Source organism: Mixophyes fleayi, chromosome 1 (assembly GCF_038048845.1).
Source record: "Mixophyes fleayi isolate aMixFle1 chromosome 1, aMixFle1.hap1, whole genome shotgun sequence".
In the NCBI taxonomy this organism is placed as follows: domain Eukaryota; kingdom Metazoa; phylum Chordata; class Amphibia; order Anura; family Limnodynastidae; genus Mixophyes; species Mixophyes fleayi.
The window spans coordinates 459,815,979-459,836,125 of NC_134402.1; positions in this window are offsets into that span (position 1 = coordinate 459,815,979).

Genomic DNA, 20,147 nt, shown 5'->3' on the forward strand with positions numbered 1-20,147 from the left:
GCTGGACGTTCTTGGACGTGCCCTAAAGCATTCTTCACAACTATTGAACTTCCCTCCTTGAAGTTCTCCATCATCCGATAAATGGTTGATTTAGGTGCAATCTTACTATTATCAATATCCTTGCCTGTGAAGCCCTTTTTGTGCAAAGCAATGATGACTGCACGTGTTTCCTTGCAGATAGCCATGGTTAACAGAGGAAGAATAATGATTTCAAGCACCATCCTCCTTTTAAGCTTCCAGTCTGTTATTTAACTCAATCAGCATGACATAGTGATCTCCAGCCTTGTCCTAGTCAACACTCTCACTAGTGTTAATGAGAGAATCACTGACCATCTTGTCCTTTTGTGGTAGGGCTGAAATGCAGTGGAAATGTTGTTTTTGGAATAAAGTTCATTGTCATGGCAAAGAGGGACTTTGAAATTAATTGCAATTAATCTGATCACTCTTCATGACATTCTGGAGTAAATGCAAATTGCCATCATAAAAACTGAGGCAGCAGACTTTGTGGAAGCCAATACTTGTGTCATTCTCAAAACTTTTGCCCATGACTGTATAAATTGTTGCCTTCAGGACTGAATGTTACATAAAACTAATGTTTAATAAATAAAGCAGTTTGGCAATGAGATATCTAATATGAACAACCTTCTCTTGTCTGCTTGTGTCTTCCTAACCACCATCCCGATGGCAGTACCCAGAGTCCTCCAGTGTTTGTATAGAGGGGAAGCTGGTTTCTGAAGCCGAAAATGACTAGTAAAGTCTATGGGACCTGGGACTTCACTATCTAGAATGTTTTAATCATTATTATTATTATTATTATTATTATTATTATTATTATTATGATTATTTGTTATCTTTTACAATCCTGTTCAATATGGGAACATGTAATGAAACAGGAGGCTACAGGGCCAATATTGAATAATCTCACAAGACAATACTTACTTTAATATCAATGTCACTTTTCACAAATGTATCTAGTGATAAACATTAAGAATAGGTCATAAAGGACAGTATTTTACTGTGGCCCTAGGTGCTACTGGCGCTTTACAGGTCACAAAACATGTGTTTTAGCCCCAAACCACAAAATTTACAAACCTTAAGCCACATGCAAAGCTTTGCAGCTTGCAAACCCCTGATATTTTTCCCCTTCCATTTTCTAAAAGCCCGTGAGCACTGGGCCCAATCCTCTAAGGGGAGGGGCCCAACAATCACCACTGTACCTAGAGAAGCTTGGCCTAATTCCGAGCAGCACTGGGCCCTCCTGGTACCATGGGCGGTGGACACCGGGGGTATTTATCTACTAGTGTCCACATTAGTAACAAATTAAATTTTGTGCCGCATGTTCAAATATTATAATAATTGTAGAGCCCCTATTAGTAATAATAATAATTAATGGGCCCCCTGTTTTATAATAATTATTGTGCCCCCTCTAGTATTATATTAATTAAGAAGTACCCCTATAGTATATAAAAATAAGTATTGAGCTCTTTTGTATTATAATAAATTAGTTGTGCCATGATAAAAAAAAGGGCTCCATAATTAATACCAAAAATCTTATTTCTATCTCCGTTGTACCATTTGGAATCTTTAAAACTTAGAGGAGAAATAAAACATTAACTGTCAGGCATCCAATCAGGAACAGCCTTTTACATCACTCAGCCAACCACAGATCATCATCATAATCTATTTATATAGCGCCACTAATTCCGCAGTGCTGTACAAAGAACTCATTCACATCAGTCCCTGCCCCATTGGGGCTTACAGTCTAAATTTCCTAACATACACACACACACACACACAGACTAGGGTCAATTTTGATAGCATCCAATTAACCTACTAGTATGTTTTTGGAGTGTGGGAGGAAACTGGAGCACACCCATGCAAACACACAACATACAAATTCCACACAGATAAGGCCATGGTTGGGAATTGAGCTCATGACCCCAGTGCTGTGAGGCAGAAAAGCTAACCACTGAGCCACCATGCTGCCATATAGGCTATTCAGATTTGCACACCAGTAGCACGGTACTGTGCTGCCAAGACAAAACTCTGAAAAAATCATTCTAGGTGTTCAGTTTCTTTTGAGCACTGAAATCCATCACTCGCTCTACACCTCACTGTCTACCAATGTTGATTGTTGAATATATTGTTCCTATACTTCTATATTCAGATAAACCCTATCAAGCCTGAGCAACACCCTGGACTTCGAATGTTCCGTGCTTCAATACTACACTGGTGATCCATCCACATATCTGACCTGTTCAAATTTATTCTACTTTATTTAAAAGGTTCAATAAATTGTGCGAGGAAAGGAATTCTGTGAGGAGAGTAGATTTGTATTTGGGGTTTGAGAAGCGCAATAACATTGAACAGTATTCATCCCTTCAAGTTAATCACTCGATGGGATGTGTTAGTATGGGGTCTGAGAAGCAAATCAAATGGAAACAAAACATTAAATAGAGTAAATGCAGATAAAATAAAAATATATAAATAAAATAAAATTAAAAATAAAGAAAAAATAAATAAAGTAACAAATTTGGAGGAAACATATGAAGCAAACTGCTTAAGTGCAGGTGTGCGTATAGGTATCATGATAATTGTTTTTTTTTATAATATAGAGTTGGATACAGAACTCGTTGACAGGCACGGTGGCCTAGTGGTTAGCACTTCTGCCTCACAGCGCTGGGGTCATAAGTTCAATTCCCGACCATGGCCTTATCTGTGTGGAGTTTGTATGTTCTCCCCGTGTTTGCGTGGGTTTCCTCTGGGTGCTCCGGTTTCCTCCCACACTCCAAAAACATACTAGTAGGGACATACTAAAAGGAATGACAGCTCCAGTCTGCTAATAGGAGTGTTACTACTATGACAGCAAATTGAAATTTTATGTATATTTAAAAAAATCTTATACTTCTGAATTATATCTTCCACACACTTATTGCTAAGATACTCGATCATGTTTTATAAGCTAGAATGACATGGAATGATGGCTGATTACTATGGAATGACAGCTGTTTTATACGGCATATCAATGCAGAACTATCAATAGAAATTGCATTTCTACATAAAACACCCTTATTTCTCCCAGATCCCCTAATCCTACACACTACATCCTTTGCGTATGCGCTCCCCACACCTGTACCCCACTACACAAGTGTCATAATGTGGAATGACGGACGATTACTATGGAATAACAGCTGTTTTACACTGCGTCTGAATGACACAGGAGAATATTGGAGACAATAGTCAAAACCGTAAAATAAATAAAATACAAGAAAGTTCTGGAATTCACACAGTCTGGAATAAGGTCCATTGTTTAAGAAGAAGAGATCTAGTTGGCAGCAAACCATAAATGTTCAATATCCAGTTGAGACGCCATTACCGATGGCCATACAGAGTATGGTTAAATCTGAATGAAAAGGTTAAGACTGGCAGCAATACGTGGAATAGTCAGAGTCAGGCAAAGGTCAGAACTGCAGCTTATAAAACCAATAATAATTTGCCCCGCAGCAGCAGGAACAGCTACTTTCACCAATGTCTGAGAGCACCGCTCCTAACAGAATTTTTTTTTATGATTAAATTGAAAAAATAGTTGTTTCCACATCGTTCACGTGTTCACACACAATTATTATTAATTATTTTTTAACAAAATAACTTTTTCATAACCAAATCTTGAAAATACCCTTTTAGAACAAAAAAAAAAAACACATATAAAACCTAGGCCAAGACAAAGATACATTTGGTACAGAAAGGCTTTTTGAGGTCTACACTTTTATGCTACAAAACAAAATTATTAAAATTATGCTAGTTTATTAAATCAAGATAATTACATTCTTCTGCAGAGGACTGGTATTGGCTCCCTGCCTCCTCCACTTGGCATCCTCAGACTCCTCCATTTGGCCTCCTCCAGGGTCTGGGAATGGGATTTATGGTGAGGTGGGGAAAGGGAATATTCGTGGTTTTATGAAAATAGAAAGAAAAGTTTCTGGGGAAAGGGGCTGTTCCTGGGCCTCCTCCTGATCCTTGTCCTTTGCCTTCTCTAGGGCCTCTTCATGGCCCATCTGCAGGACCACCTCCCTCTGCCATCTCATGGCCCACCACATAGGCCTCCTCCTGGCCCTCCTCCTTACACTACTGCTGGTGGCGTAATCTGATTCTGAGGTAGTGGCAGTGGAGGCAGAAGAAATAAGACACATTATTTTATAGATAACTCTCTCTCTCTCACAAACATACATACCCATTTTTTATGATATATGCTATATATGATATGTTATATGATAACCTAACATTAGTTAGATTAAAATGTTAATTATCAAATGCAACACATGGAAAACTACTCCATCATTGCCCAAAGAAATACACCTCTACACCACTTGCATATGAACTTTACCTAATAGGTTTATGAAAATTGCAGTATCTTAAAATAATTAATTTTCTATACTAAAACCTGATACTGAAACCACAAATCACATAGCAGGCCTTGTCCAATGAAGGGTATCATAAACCACATTATGAGGTCTAATACGTTTTCATCTACACTGGAATTTAACTGGTTATGTGGTATATAATTAATTAAATAACAGTTTATTTAACTGGAGCTGCACAATGCTGAATCTGTAGCATAAAAGACTCCACAAATAGAGCCTCGCAGCTATAAAGGCAGCATTTTTTTCATAGTTAAATATGTATGTGGTGTTAGGATACCAGGATTACCAGGATTAGCTGGTTTCAGGTGGCATTAGTTAATCCACTGAAAAATCAGAAAAGAGGAAGGTCAGGCAAGCCAGGGTCAGAAGCCAAGAGATCGACAACAATACCAGGGAGTAAACAGGAGCAGCAGAGCTGGGATCAGGGTCACAGGAAAAGGTACACTGCAGCAAGCCAAACAGGAGTCAGACACTGGGAGATCAAACAGGCTCTGATCACAGGAGAACTGACAGTTACCAGGAGCAGCAAATAATACAGATGAACTGGCACCAGTCTTCTGGAAAAGACAGATGTCATGTTAATGATGCTGGAATCCCCACTGACTGGTACTGACACATTTAAAAAGGGAGGCGCATAGTCTAATGCACCCCCGGTGTTCACCAGGGTCCCCCGCAAGAAGGTATGAACTTGGCTGTGTGAGGTGCGCAGGTTGTAGTTTTCCGAGTTAGTCACCAGTGCAATGAAGTAGTGAACAGGAATGGTCGAGCAATCCGGGTCAAAGCCAAGCGATAGTGCAGTATACAGGGAGAATCCAGGAGAATAGTCAGAGGCTAGCCAACTGTCAGGATCAGAGCGAACAACGTGGTACCAAACAATAAGCAAGGGTGTAGTCAGGAAGAAGCCAGGGGTCAGAGCCAAACAGTAGACAACAAGAACAGGTAGCAGGCAACAGGAATGCTAGAGCTGGTGAACCAATACTCTGGCACCAGAGCAGAGTTTGGAGGCGCCTTATAGAGGGAAGTGGCTGCTAATTGGTGGATGGTGATTGAAATGAATAGAGAATGTCCCATTGCTAGGCAACGGGATATCGCTTTACTGTGCATGCGCATGCAGCGCAGCAGCCTGGAATCTGGAAGAGCATCCCGTAGCTAGGCATCGGGGTGCGGTACAGCAATGGGGAATAGGCACCTAAGGGAAGTGCGGAGACTGCACCTGAGAGCAGACTTTAACAGAACAGGTACAGGTGATCAGGATTCAGATCAAATGATGAGGGCTTAACCCCTTTCAGGCAGGATCTGGTATGTCAAAGCTGCATCCACAGGGGAGATGATGGACTGCAGGTAGAGGCAGATCGTAACATGCAGTTGCCAGACCGAGGCACCTGTACATTGTGCAGGGGAGGGCCCACAGCTCATAATGAAGCTCGCAGCCTGCAGGTTTGCAAATGAATGAGGATTTTCAACATTGTCCACTGATTGGCTCTCAGGCCATGTGTGGGCATAAGCACATCAATTGCAAATGGCATATATATATCTGCAAATGTCTTTGTAAATTATTTTGGACAGTATACATTGCAACATTCTAACCTTTGAACATTTCGTACAGGTAGCAAAGCTTCAAGTGTCCCCTCAAGGACAAGATGAGGAACCACCACACACAAGCTAGGGCCACCGGCGTTGCTCCAATGGCATCCACCACTATCCCTGAGAGGTATATTTCTGATCACAATATATGCATTGACTATTTAAATGATTAATGTTTTGTGCAAAGAAATATATACACACCCAACAACAATATCAATTTAGAAGCTTTTTAGAAAAATACACTTGCATTTTTATTACTTGTCAATTTGGAATCAAATAAAAAGAAATATTATAAATATAAAATATACACATACATACATACATACATCAGGCGCTCTAATATAGATGCATTGAGATGATAATCCTTATTTCATAACAAAATATAGATATGATGAAGAGTTCGCCTGTTCTGAGAAATATTCCACTCAGCTTAATCTAAAAAACAGACCATCTTATCATAACTCCATCTGGAAGAATCAAGAGACCATCAGGGGTGGAAAAATCAAGGCTGTGTACCTAGAAAGGAGTATAGGGAGCCTATACGAAGACGAAAAAAATTAAATTGGAGGCATGATGAGGATTGTCTAAAGGGATTTGATATCCCTTTAAGTAACACAATTGATGTATTGGATTAGTGGGTTGGTGAGAGAGCAGGACCCTCAACTGGGCCTTCTTTAGATGCGGCAAGACGAAAAAGAATTAGAAGATAATTAGTTCATATAATAAGAAAAGAAAAAGAGGTAGAAAGGGGGGAAGGAAAAATAGGAAGCAAAATAAGAGGAAACAAGATATAAGCCTAGATCTAGGGGCTAACATCAATATGGAGGATAATCAGCCTAAAGTCTTCAATCTGAGGTCTAGAATATTGGAAATATTCCTTCAAGAAAAGGGTTTAAAGTTTGCACCTACAAACAATATGACTTATTCTGACACGTTATTCTGACACGTTTGTAGATATACAGAAATTTATATCCAAAATTTCCATAAGAAAGTTTTTGCAGATTAAGGAGACCAGTTGGGAGATTCAGGATATCAGGAAACCATTGTGGAGTGAGAGATTTAAAAATAGATGTTCTTTTTTCCCTACCCATATTAAGGGCAATTTCATAGATACATTCAACAAAATGGTTACAGAGGATATGAGGAAAATTAAAGCATATCAGAAATATCCTAGGAATAATGGCCATTATCTCACAATGAAGGAAAGAAATGCTGTTGGAGGATAAGTAAATTGTCATCAAACCTGCCGATAAAGGCGGGTGTGGTGGTAATGGATACAGAGAAATTTATACAAGAGATTATTGGTCAATAAAATGAAGAGGGTACATATAGAAAACTTAAGAAGAACCCGACTAAAAGTATAGCTAAAGATCTGAAAGTCCTCTCCGAAAAATCTGAGAATTTAGGAGTTGTAGATAGCGACATAGCGGAATATGTCATGGTTTCTCATCAAAAGTTCAGCTGATATATACATTACCAAAAATATATAAAAGTACCACTAGCCTGCCTGGGAGACCTTTCATTTCTGGCACTGGATCTATAACTTTTAACTTGTCACAAGTTATAGAATATCACTTACAACCAATAGTCAAAAATGCAAGATCTTATTTGCAGGATACAGTAGTTTTTCTGTCCACTGTTGTGTGGAACTCTGATTCGATATTAGTAAATGTAGACGTCAAGTCCCTCTATACTATTATTAGACATAATTTGGGTCTAGAAGCCATTAAGTCTAGTCTTGAAAACACCTCTTTTCCAGATGGATTAAAAGATTTCATTTTAGAATCTTAGAGGGGATTGAGTTCATTCTCTTCCACAATTATTTTAGATTCCAAGGATGGTTTTACCTCCAATGTATCAGTGCGGCGATGGGCACCAGGTTCGTCCCGAGCTATGCCAATTTTTTAATGGCCCACTAAGAACAATCGTGGATGTGGGTAGTACATGATGAGTTCGGGGAGAGCCTGGTTGCCTGGTACCATTACATAGTTGATGTTTTCTTTGTTTGGAGAGGATCTTAACAAGAACTATTGAAATTCTGTAATCATTTGAATTGTAACATGTCATACATAGATCCCATAGATTGTAAGCTTTCGAGCAGGGTTCTCTTACCTCTCTGTCTGTATGTATTACCCAGTATTGTCTTATCAATGTTTGTTCCCAATTGTAAAGCGCTACGGAATTTTCTGGCGCTATATAAATAAATGTTGATGATGTTGATGATGATACATAGAAGTAATGTTTGAATGGAGTAAAGTCAGTGTGAATTTTTTGGATATAATCGTCTATGCTAATGAAAGTGATTTACTAACAAAAGGTTGTAAAAAACCCACAGACAGCATTAGTTGACACTAATAATCATCAAGCATGGCTTAAAAATATATCTTTAGGACAAATGAAACGAGTCAGGAGGAACTGTACAGAGGATCATATTTTAACATATCAAGTAATGAATATGAAAAAAGCTTTCTCCGATAGGGGCTATAATATAGACCTTCTGGAGAAGGCTGAAAAGGAAGTAAAAAAAATGAATAGGGAGGATCTCTTGGTTTCTAAATCAAGCCTTAGTCCTATTTGTGAAAGATCAAATAACTATGATTGGGCCTTCATTTCACAACATAGTCAGTGGCGCACGCAGGGGGGGTTTCTGGGTCTCCAGGAACCCCCCCTCCTCTAAAAAGTGCCCTACATGTCGGCACTGTAGTATACAGCAGCCGCGGCGCTGTCTAAGAAGCGTCCGCGGCGGTGCTGTATTGTATACAGCATCGCCGCGGACGCTTCTTTGACAGCGCTGCGGCTGCTGTATACTACAGTGCAGCTGAAACGGAGCTGCCGCGCATGCGCGGCAGGTCTCTAGGATTCATTTGAATTGTAACATGTCATACATAGATCCCATAGATTGTAAGCTTTCGAGCAGGGTTCTCTTACCTCTCTGTCTGTATGTATTACCCAGTATTGTCTTATCAATGTTTGTTCCCAATTGTAAAGCGCTACGGAATTTTCTGGCGCTATATAAATAAATGTTGATGATGTTGATGATGATACATAGAAGTAATGTTTGAATGGAGTAAAGTCAGTGTGAATTTTTTGGATATAATCGTCTATGCTAATGAAAGTGATTTACTAACAAAAGGTTGTAAAAAACCCACAGACAGCATTAGTTGACACTAACAATCATCAAGCATGGCTTAAAAATATATCTTTAGGACAAATGAAACGAGTCAGGAGGAACTGTACAGAGGATCATATTTTAACATATCAAGTAATGAATATGAAAAAAGCTTTCTCCGATAGGGGCTATAATATAGACCTTCTGGAGAAGGCTGAAAAGGAAGTAAAAAAAATGAATAGGGAGGATCTCTTGGTTTCTAAATCAAGCCTTAGTCCTATTTGTGAAAGATCAAATAACTATGATTGGGCCTTCATTTCACAACATAGTCAGTGGCGCACGCAGGGGGGGTTTCTGGGTCTCCAGGAACCCCCCCTCCTCTAAAAAGTGCCCTACATGTCGGCACTGTAGTATACAGCAGCCGCGGCGCTGTCTAAGAAGCGTCCGCGGCGGTGCTGTATTGTATACAGCATCGCCGCGGACGCTTCTTTGACAGCGCTGCGGCTGCTGTATACTACAGTGCAGCTGAAACGGAGCTGCCGCGCATGCGCGGCAGGTCTCTAGGATTTTTTTTTTTCCCCGGGGGCGGAGGAAACCCCCCCCCTCACAAATCCTACGTGCGCCCCTGATAGTAAGAATTTTAAACAGGTGGAACGAATTGTTAAAAAATATTGGGAGATTTTGAGGAAAGATACTGCAATAGGACATTTGATTCCAGAAAACCTAATTTTTATATATAGAAAGGCCCCCAATCTAAAAGACAGACTTGCTAGGAGCCACTTACCTGAGGAAGTAAGAAAATCGGTGAGAACAGTTGGATTCCATAGGTATGAGGGATGTATGTCCAGCAAGACTGTGAAATTTAAATCCAAGAATGGAAAAACCACGAAGGCTGCTGCTTTTCTTTATGTAACAAGGGATTGGAGAGACGGACGTTGCAGAGAACTACGGGACCTGTCTACCTATCCCTACATGCCGATTACATAGAGAGTTTTGGCACACGCCCATCCATTGTTTTTATATCTTTTATATCCTTTTTATCCATTGTATTTTATGCGTTCTATGCCATCTCCATACATTAAAAACGTAATGCACAAGAGATTGTTTATTCCCTTTTTGGTTTCTTATTTTCTTGGAGAGGATATCGCGATGTGGGAACACAGCTAGTGAGATGCATTATGTGAAAGGCAAGCAACAAGTGTATATCTTGTAAGCATATATCCTGTTGGGTTGGAGTGTGGACTATTACAGGTGAAAATATAATTATGTATTCTTCACAGTGAACTGGATTAAACTGATAAGAAGATCCGTTATGTGACAAGATGGACCGCCTATAGCACACTGTCTGTTGTTGCTGGGAACCGGTTGGGCTTACTTTGCCACCGTTCCCTTTCGTTATCCCAAATGCGCCCTCTTGCCGCAATAGGAGGTGCTTACAAATGCTGCCACCACTGGACTCCTTGACCAGCATCCAGAACTGGGTTTCTTTTTGATAACTGATGCTGCTAGTGTACCCCGTTACTGGTGTACCTGGGCTGGTACTCCTGACCTCTTCCTATGGATCAGGGTTGCTGTGGATAGATCCCCCCTGGCCTTTCACACTGGCCAGAGCTGCTGAGTAGCAGGCAGAGCGGTGGTATGGATGCTGGGTCCAAACCTCAGAAACAGCCGGGAAATTATCAGATTTTGGGTCAAATCTGTAGGTCACATGGACGACGTTTTCAAGCAGGTCTTTGAAGCAAGTGATGTTTATTTGTAGTCACACTGGTTGAAGATATCAGTGATCAGGTCAGATGGAACCAGAAGAATAATTTTCAATACAAGACAGTGCTTTTTATACAGATTTAAACACAGCTTCTAAGGGTAAGCAAGCCCACTGAGGTCTGAGCTATTTTTAGAATCAGGATGCAATTTGTTTACCCAAACATGGATTTACATGCACTGCAAAACTAACAATATTTACACTTATCTGTGATATCTGAAAATTTATTGTAATTTCCGCCATCTTATTTTGGACACAGGAAATCTAACAGCAGTCTAATTAAACATTCCTGTGCCGTCAGGTGCTAAACCCTAACACATCAAAAGGTTTAGTTAACATTATATTAACATGGGTCCTTTCTTCAGACAGTCGCAGAATACACATTCCCAAAGAAAAGTACAAAACCCCAAACAAGTCATTTCCCCACATCACGATACAGAAAAGACTTCCTCCACAAAGGCATATTGTATCAGATATATACCTCAGAAATCATGCATTTCCTCTAGCAAAGATACAACAAACAAATGTCTTCCCCTGGTCTCAGAAATAAAGATATCTCTTTTACCAACATGCACAAAATATAAAAAATAAGTACATCTGTGTGGGGAAAGGAGGTGACTGCGGGCTATAAAACATATACTTTTTCTAGCCCTCTGCTCCCCATATATGTCAGTCATATTTAAGCTTGTGTATATTCTATTTTGAAAGTAGTTAAAATAACTGCCAGCTTATATCGTTAGCATGCAGACTAGTCCATTGTTTCAGTCCAGGCAAAAAGGTTTATTGTTCACCAGTCCTGTATGAATGTATTTCCCACCAGTCTGTCTTCCTTTAGCTTTGATCTGTGTGTGCTAGCATAGGCAAAAAGGTCCACAGACAGAGCTACATGTTTTATTACAGAGGAAGGCATTGTGTATTTAACTGAGAGTGTGTCTGGAGTGTAATCTTTCCGTTATAGCCACATAACAATGCCTGTTCCTAATTAAATCATGAGTGACTCATCTGCTATCTCCTTGTCTGTATGTTTACCTGTGAAAAGGTAAACACACAAAAGGACCAATCAGGCCAGTCCTGGAATTGCTGATGAGGCCATTTCTGGGCTTAAAAGACACCTAGAGAGGACAGCTAATTGGTATTCACTACAAAGTGATAGCTGAGGTCAGGCTGGCATTGAGATATATTAATCTCTGCCCCTGACAGAAAAGGGACAATCGGTCCCTGGAGTACTGCCATTGCCCCGCTCTACCTCTCCAGGTCTTGGGGAGCTGTGTGTCTGCCGAAAGCGGAGTGACAGTTACTTAGGGCCACTACATTTGCTGGTGGTCTTAAAGGAGAGAGGCAGCAGTCCCTTAAAGCCTTAAAGTAACAATTATTATACCCTGTATGCTGTCTATGCCAGACTGTAGTGTTATTTGCTGCAAGTTATTATTTACATCTGCTTATTGCTGTTTTGTGCTACCATTTTGTTAAATAAAGTTATTTGTTTTATTTTGGATATTTGCCTGAGTGATTTTGAACCTTGGATAGGTACCGGGTAGGCCAGCTGTGTGGCGCAGAAGGTTACGTTAATCCAGGTATCCTCACAATCTGCAATTATATAAATAAGGGCCCTGGACAAAGAATATTGCCTTATATGTATTTATTGTTGCAAAGAAATATTTGCTGAGCTAAAATGATTTCCTTATATGTACTTGCTGTTAACCAGTTAATGCCCGAGCTTAGGAATAAATAAAGGAACAGTCTGAGAAGTCCCTCAGAGCTGATTCTGAAACTACAACTACTTGTTTGTGTTTCAATTCCTCCTCTCCAGTCGACAGTTAGGGTATCAGGTTATCAGAGATTGATAATAGGGGTACCAAGCCTCGGTACCCTGACAGTACCTTTGTATGTATTCGGTTGCACTATAAGTAGAGTGCCATACTTATTTGTTTCTATTTATTTACATTGTCTTGAAATCAAATAAAACACCAAAATCAATTACGATCCCTTAGAGATTTAAAATGAATACCTAGGTGAAATTTCCATCAAGCCAGAGATATGCAGATTTGGGGGTAAATGTATCAATCTGCGGGTTCTTCAACACCCGCGTGTTCAGCCTCTTCCGCGATTAAATTTCAAGCGGCGCTGCATTGTAAAGGGAAGTTAACCCTTTACAATGCAGCGCCGCTTGAAATTTAATCGCGGAAGAGGCTGAACACGCGGGTGTTACAGAACCCGCAGATTGATACATTTACCCCTTGGTGTGTGTTTTTGCTATACATGACCCCACAAATACATAAAAAAAACCTGTCAAATGACTGTGATGAAATCTACTAAAATGATGCAAAACGTGGATGTTATAGACTCAAACATAGATGCTTATGTTATTTTTTTTTCATCCACTATGTTAGCTAGAGATGCAGATACAGAAGATGCAGATGATTCCATCATGGAGGGCACCCGTCAGGGTGCAGCTGTACAACCCCAGGATGTGGAATCAGGGAGCAGTGGGCAGCCCTCAAGGCTAGATCAATTTTATTCAGACAAGTATGACAGCAATCAAATACTAAAAACCAAAACAGAGCAACTTTACAGAACCCTCACCCTTATCCTTCACACTTTCCAAAACATACACACTCCCTGGGACTGCCTCACCATCCTTGTTGCCCAGTATTTCACCAATAAACCTCCTGCCACTATGTCATACATTCCCCTTCTTCCCCTATGCCACATAATATCACTCCTTTTCCTATGACAAATGTTGCTGCTCCTTCTCCTATGACACAATGCATCTCTCCTGCCCGTATGCCATATTTCTTCCCTCATGTCCCTATGCCCCCAGGATATTCTTATTATCTGTCCCAATTTTCCCTTAATTATCCACCACAAGTTTACCATTATTTTGAGCCCCAACTTTACCCTCTTGCACCACTTTCCTCTTGTGATCCACTGCCCTCTGCTGGTCCTCCACCACCTTATCTTCATATGCTCCTCCGCCAGCAGTGGATTCTACTGCCCAGGTGACCCAGAGTCAATTGTAACATAAAACAAAAACAAATGATGGCAGAAGTCTAAGTAGCTATTTATGTGTCATGTGTGGATTTTTTTGGTCACTTTTTGATTTTGTTGAACAAAAAAATAGTTTCCTTGGTTTTTTTGTCCATTTTCTTTAAGCATTACATTTATCACAAAGCCTAGAAAGTATGTAGATATAAAGTATGATGAAATCATATGTTCTTTGAACACAGGATAGTCCAGGGAATCTGGAGGACTAGGAGTAACATCATCCACCTCCTGGCCAGCAACCTCGGCCTCTTCCACCCTTGAAACCCCTCTCCAGATAATGAAGTTATGAAATAGCACACACAGAACTATTATGTTGTATACATATGTACATATATTTTGGGTGTATACATAAGAGCGCCACAAGACAAGGCCTTTAAAAGACCAAAACTCTGCTCTAAAACCGATCTGGTGGACATATGCTGCATATTGAATGCGACTTCTTGCTCCGTGTGTGTATTTAAAATGAGAAGGGTACACGCTGTCTCCTATAAAGAGTTACAAGAAAGAAAAAGAAAAACATGAGCAATGAACAACTAAACATACAAACAATTTGGGAGAACTTTTAACATGATATGGCTCTATTGTAATGCTACAATATTTGACAAATGATTCCACAAGTACATCATAATGCAAAGAGTGTTAATATATTGCAAATGATCTAGATCTACCATTTATGACTACAATGTATAGCAATGTATTTAGGACAACAAAGGTCTACTTGTAAATAATGATGTGATTGAAAATAGTACCCAATTACCACTGGCGATAGCATATACCACCTGGCTGTCATATTTCTACCCCCAAATACCATTAAAGTGGTGGTGGGGCCCCAAGCTGTAGCATAGTCAGATTTAGATATTAAAAATTTGTCCTGTGAAATTATCGTTTCTGAAAATGTCCCTATTTTTGGGACATTTTCTTGAAAAATCAAGAAAAATATATTTTTTCTCTACATGCCAACTTTCAAAACTTCTTCCCCGGAGAAGTCATGTGACAGGGGGTTAGGAGGGCACGTGGTGATGTCGTTGCGTCACCATAGCCCTGTCCCCATTATAAAATGACGAAATTCAAGCCATTGAATAGCAGGGGCAGGGCTTAGTGACGGGATTAAGCTAAGCCCCCGCCATTCAATGCCATGAATTTTGGTAAATCCGGGAGGTTTGCTTACTCTTCCGGGGTCCAGGAGAACTCCCTGAAATTTAGGAGCCTCCCGGGAATTCCAGGATTATAGGCAAGTATGTGTTAGATGCTGTTCTCACACTTCAGACCTCATTCAGGGACATAAACTCCGAATTAAATTAGCTTTTTACTATAATTTTGAGTTAAACATGCACTTGCAGCCCTCTACAGAGTTGAGTCAGAGGCGCGCAAGCACAATTTATTTACAGTAATTGTGTGCACACATATATGTATACGCTTGCTGGAGATGAGGCCTATCAAGAGTACAAATCATTGCCAGATATGCCTCTTATGAGGTGTATTTATTGCATCTCCCTTAGACATGGTGTAAAGATGTTGATGATCATTAATGGCTTGGGCATCCTGGCACGTAAAATTAGAACTGGTAGCCAAATCTACCTAATAGTAAATAAACACACATACATCAAGGGCCCTTTATTTAAATACATATTCATCCCAATACCTGCTCCCCTTTCTTTTAAATCCTGTATGAATTTTCTTTTTTTCTGTTCTGTAGTAATCTATTAGTAGGGATGCTCATTGTCTTCAAAATAACTGCTTCTCTAACCTGTTTGTCAAATCAGATTGAAAGTTAGAAAATTTGACTTACAATAGCTAAATTCATGCAAAGCGAACAAGTGTTTGATCATGACTGAGCCAATTCACATCTGAAAAAGTCAGTTCAAGCTGAGCAATGAGGCTAAGGCAGTTATTCCTATCCAATGGAAATACCCTGATCCTCTTTCCCTCAAGTACTGGTATACCCAAATAGACTACTGTCAATGGATGGCTTGATCTCTACCGCCAATGATAAAGTCACTGATTTTAACATCACCTGGTTCTCCTGACTGAAACTCAAGGCAACTGATTGTTATAAGGATGGAGTCCCATGATTTAATATTTATTGGGAAATTTTGGCATGGGGTCACCATGATCTCACGCTATTTTCCTCATTTCTTTTAACTGACGAATCCAATCTCAAAGGACATTGACGGTATATGAGACGTTTGTGGTGCTTCTCCCTACATCATGCCAACTCCTCCACCCTCTGCCCTTTTTCTACCCTATTCTTTTTAGTTCTTCTATCTCCATATATGCAGGTTCTTGTTTTTGCTCTTTTGTACTTTTTGATTTATATATCTGAAAATTGAAAACCTTGCAATCTATGCATTATATTGTTACATTGCTAGATCTTTAGCTATATGCTTTCAAAATAGCCCTGTCCCCAAATATCCAATCAGTGAAGCTTGCCTCTAATTGGGTGGTGCTCTAACCAAAGCACTAGAACTTCTCCCCCCTGGGCTATGGGACCCTGGAATGTATACTTTGCCATTTCACTAGTACCTGGAAGATGGAATCAGGCTCACTCACACACCTACCATATTATGCTTATATACAATAATAATTAGTAATAAATAAAACACTGACACAAGGGGTTACAAACACCTTATTGTATGTCATTGGGTTTGCTGTGAAGGTATTGACCTTCTCTGTCAATTGATTCTGTGCCATGTATCCAGCCATAGTAGTTATCAGGTATAAGGTAAATTTTTTACTGTGCCAGGTAAAAAAGTTTTGGGGGCTCATTTAGAGATGGTCAAATATGTGTGTACAGTAATGGACAAAAGTTTTGAGAACACAAGTATTGGTCTTCACAAAGTTTGCTGCTTCATTGTTTTTACACCTTAGTGTCAGATGTTGCTGTGGTATTGTCAGGCGCCGTCTCCGCACCTCCCATGGGTGCCGGAGACGGACGCCTTCTGCCGCTACTCCCCGTCCCGTTGCCTAGCAATGGGACGTCCTGGACACATGTTCGCGGCGCGCTCATGCGCACTGGCCACCCGGCTCCCTAGCAACGGGGATGCTTCCCTGATGATCAGCTGGGGCTGATCGCCGGAAGCCCATCTCTCCTCATTTCCTCCTCCCGAGTATTTAAGTCTTCCTCTGGCACCATGTAGGTGCCAGAGTATTGGTTCTCATACTCCAGCTTCTCTGCAGTCCTTGTTTCTGGCTACCCCTGTATACTTGGCTTGATTTTGATGACCCTTCCGGATCTCCCTTCTGTACTTCGCTGCTCGTTTGGAATTTAACCCCTGGACCGTTCCTGACTATTCACTGCCTAATCTCCGTGGTACTGCACTGATTGGTTTCCGAATCGGCCTGCCTGACTACGCTTTATCTATTGCACTGGTGACACTCTGCAAAGTCCATACTTCCTTGCGGGGGTCCCTGGTGAACACCGGAAGTGCATTAGGCTCTTTTAGTCGCGCCAACACCAGTCAGTAGCAAATCCCAGTGAAAGACGTGACTGAAGTAAAATTAAGTGTCAAAGGGTTTTATTGACAATTACATTAAGTTTATGCAAAGAGTCAATATTTGCAGTGTTGACCCTTCTTTTTGAAGACCTCTACATACAATTCGCCCTGGCATGCTGTCAATCAACTTCTGGGCCACATACTGACTGATGGCCGCCCATCCTTGCCTAATCAATGCTTGGAGTTTGTCTGAATTTGTGGGTTTTTGTTTGTCCACCCACGTCTTGAGGATTGATCCCAAGTTCTTAATGGGATTAAGGTCTGGGGAGTTTCCTTGCCATGGACCCAAAATTTTGATGTTTTGATCCCCAAGCCACTTAGTTATCACTTTTCCCCCATCATGCTGGAAAAGGCATTGTTCATCACCAAACCGTTCTTGGATGGTTGGGAGAAGTTGCTCTTGGAGGATGTTTTGGTACCTTTCTTTATTCATGGCCGTGTTCTTAGGCAAAATTGTGGTAACCAGTTTGATGTGGGTAGGGTAGGTTATATGCCCCCACCCCATGGAGACTATAGCTCTACAGTGAACAGGCTGGAGCTGGATCACATTGTGATGGGGACCCTCACTGTAGGTTTCCTTGTTAGTGTAACCAGCCCACTTTGTTACTCGTGGTGATGGTCACCACATTAGATTGGGAACCCCACAATCATTGTCCTCCAGTTAAAATTATTTCTTTATTTATGTTCATGTACTGTATCAAGAACATACAATAAAATACCCACATAGTAACACACAGTATCCGATGACTGTCAGTGCCGACCCCCCACAGTGTTATAATGTATGTGACCAGGAGGCAGAAATACTGGCAACAAATCAAACATTGATTAAATAAAATCAGTCTAGAAATCAATGTATTGATTGTAATTAATGTATAAACATTTAGCACATAAACGTAGCTGCCATGTTGTCACTGGAGCACGTCCAGAATCATCATCATCATCATTTTATTTTTATATAGCGCCACAGATTCCACAGATTCCACAGAATTCAGTAATGTTCTATCTAGAGACTGGGGGTCAAGCTGGGTGTAACGTATAGCTGTTTGGGGGGTGGCAGGATCTGATTACGCTGTCAATGTGGTTTTACCATTTTGTCTTGTTGTTCTTCTTACTATCAGGAAGCTGCCGTTACTGACTATTACTACTGCTGTTCCTTGGCCACCAGACACTCTCAGACTGCAAGATCCAACTGATCACTAGTTGTAGGAGAGAGGTCACTGCCAGCACCAGGTTTAGGATCAGGACTGCTGGGTAACAGGCACAGAGGTACCTCATGGTGCTGGGTTCAACAGCACCATACGGTAACTCTACCTCTATCTGTAGATCAGAGGAACTCAGCATTTAATAGACACAATGTAGAACCTTATAGTGTGTATAGTGTCTATTGCTCAATAGTAGCAGCAATCTATTAAACTGAGGGGCCTATTTATGAACCATTTTTTACAGCCACAAATTTAAGTAACGCTGAAATTAATTAATAGGACATTGCAATATCTGCTGCTTTACCTTCTTCTTCGAACTCCAAAGCAGCCCCCAGAGATGTCTATGGGGACTGCTATTTTGCACAATTTAACAAGTTCCGAAAAGCAAAGATTTTCAGAACTCGTGTCCGATGCCGGCTGAAGCTGACATTAGCCACTGAAGCCAATGGGGAGAGCATTGCTGTAGAAGAATCTTCAGATCCCGCACCGCATATTACTGCTCTCCCCTCCGGTCACTATGGCTCAGGTGACCACTTCCCGATAGTGACCATAGACAGGGCCATCTTTTCCATTGGGCACGATGGGCAGCTGCCCGGGGGCCCCACGGGCAAGGGGGCCCCATAGGCACGGCTCTTAATAAGAATAAATAATCCTGCAAAAGAAAAAAACCTACAAAACAAACCTACAAGGGTCACTGAGCAAGTACATCTATCTATCTCTATCTCTATATATCTATATCTATATCTGTATCTGTATCCATCTATATATCTATATCTATATCTATATCTAGGGGCCCCGGTGCACTGCTTTGCCTGGGGGCCCATAATGTTGTTAAGATGGCCCTGACCATAGAGGAGATAGAGGACAGGTCTTTGCAGGAACAGCAATTTTTCGTGATCTTTGTTCTTATTGAAGAATTTTTTTTTTTTTTTTAAATTTTTTTTATTGAGGTATACAATATCACAAGTACAGCTGAATGCATTATGAAGTAAGTACATATTTTCACATTTCTCATACAATTCAATAAGTCATTAACATCCCCGGTCTCTTCTTCTCATATAACCCATCTTATCCAGGACTTAACTATTAGAAAGCGGAGATAAGTTAATCGGAGGGTCTGCTGAGACCATTCTTAACCCATACCACTCAGTATTGTGGAAACTATTCCATAGTTGTGTTCGTATGATATGGGGTAAGAGAGTTATAAAACTCTCCCATGCGTCAAAGAACTGCTTTACTCTAACCTCTTTCTGCAAAGACGTCTCTATCCAGTCCATTCGGAATATATGATAAAGCTTTTCTTTAAAAAGGGAAAACATAGGAGGAGAATCCCGGGCCCAGACCTGGAGTATGCTCTTCCTGGCCGCAGCCGAGACTGCTAATAATAGTTTCTTACATCCTTTACTAACTTTGCAAGTACTTGGGAGTATTCAGAATATCGCCCATTCCGGAGATAGAGGCGCATAATTTACCAGGTGTGTATTAGAGAATCTCCAAATCTGGGTCCAGAATCGTTTAATTGGGGGACAC